Raw genomic sequence first — 1797 nt, 5'->3', positions numbered from 1 at the left:
AGCTCAGTTGGTAGAGCGTGCGGCTGTTAACCTCAAGGTCGCTAGATTCAATCCCAGCTGGGAGAGCTTCTTTTGTACAGCAAACTACTGTCGCCGACTTGCTTTTTCTGCTAGTATACGCTTCTCACGTGCTCTTCCGAACACTGCATCGCTGTCACACCACCTCGCAGCTATTCGCCACCCACCGCCACCATGTTTTGCTGCCTACAGTGTTTTATTTCGTCAGCTCACTTACTGCCTGCTGCTACCGTCTGACGGTAGTGTGCTGTTTTGTGCTGAACCTCTTGACTCTCTTTGACTGGCTGGATGGCTATGCTTTCCGATTGCTATTTGACTACTGTTAGCTCCGCCGGAACAGTGAGCCCATCCACTGTGGTCGCGCTAGATCCACTGCCCAGTGTCAAGGCCACTGCCAGACTCGAAGCAGCGACCTGGACGGGGTCGCTTTGGCGGACCCCTTTTGTGCTTTCGAGAGCGTGCTAGTGACCTGTGCTGATGCGGCATGCATGATAGATTCGCGGTAGATCGTTTGGCAGCGTTCATTTATCGCTGGTGCGCGTCCAACTTTCTTGTCAGTTTGAATTGTGTTGGACATGTTCAAAGGCTGGGTGGGTGCTAGCCGAAGTGTGTGCGAGGCGCTAGCCGGTAAGAGGGCGTACGGCGGTGCGGTTTTGTGTGGTTGCGTGTGTACTCGTTGAAAATGCAGTTTTCGCGATGCGGTGCGGTGGTTAGCTTGTCGTGCTTCTCCTATAGCTCAGTTGGTAGAGCGTGCGGCTGTTAACCTCAAGGTCGCTGGTTCAAACCCAGCTGGGAGAGCTTCTTTTGCACCACCAAACTACTGTCGCCGACTTGCTTCTTTTGCTTGTCTACGCTTCTCACGTGCTCTTCCGACCACTGCATCGCTGTCACACCACCTCGCAGCTATTCGTCACCCACCGCCACCATGTTTTGCTGCCTACAGTGTTTTATTTCGTCAGCTCACTTACTGCCTGCTGCTACCGCCTGACGGTAGTGTGCTGTTTTGTGCTGAGCCTCTTGACTCTCTTTGACTTGCTGGATGGCTATGCTTTCCGATTGCTATTTGACTACTGTTAGCTCCGCCGGAACAGTGAGCCCATCCACTGTGGTCGCGCTAGATCCACTGCCCAGTGTCAAGGCCACTGCCAGACTCGAAGCAGCGACCTGGACGGGGTCGCTTTGGCGGACCCCTTTTGTGCTTTCGAGAGCGTGCTAGTGACCTGTGCTGATGCGGCATGCATGATAGATTCGCGGTAGATCGTTTGGCAGCGTGCATTTATCGCTGGCGCGCGTCCAACTTTCTTGTCAGTTTGAATTGTGTTGGACATGTTCAAAGGCTGGGTGGGTGCTAGCCGAAGTGTGTGCGAGGCGCTAGCCGGTAAGAGGGCGTACGGCGGTGCGGTTTTGTGTGGTTGCGTGTGTACTCGTTGAGAATGCAGTTTTCGCGATGCGGTGCGGTGGTTAGCTTGTCGTGCTTCTCCTATAGCTCAGTTGGTAGAGCGTGCGGCTGTTAACCTCAAGGTCGCTGGTTCAAACCCAGCTGGGAGAGCTTCTTTTGCACCACCAAACTACTGTCGCCGACTTGCTTTTTTTGCTTGTCTACGCTTCCCACGTGCTCTTCCGACCACTGCATCGCTGTCACACCACCTCGCAGCTATTCGCCACCCACCGCCACCATGTTTTGCTGCCTACAGTGTTTTATTTCGTCAGCTCACTTACTGCCTGCTGCTACCGCCTGACGGTAGTGTGCTGTTTTGTGCTGAACCTCTTGACTCTCTT

At 54.0% G+C, this 1797-nt stretch overlaps 1 pseudogene across 1 annotated transcript; it reads left to right on the top strand.

Moving 5' to 3' along the window:
- Positions 1-66, top strand: PITG_30671 (annotated as a pseudogene). Its single transcript has one exon. The product of its transcript is annotated as a tRNA-OTHER (tRNA).
- Positions 67-1797: the final 1731 nt, after the last annotated feature.

Source organism: Phytophthora infestans, genomic scaffold (assembly GCF_000142945.1).
Source record: "Phytophthora infestans T30-4 supercont1.136 genomic scaffold, whole genome shotgun sequence".
NCBI lineage: Eukaryota > Oomycota > Peronosporomycetes > Peronosporales > Peronosporaceae > Phytophthora > Phytophthora infestans.
The sequence above is the reverse complement of the archived record's forward strand: the minus strand, read 5'-3'. Positions and strand labels throughout refer to the sequence as shown.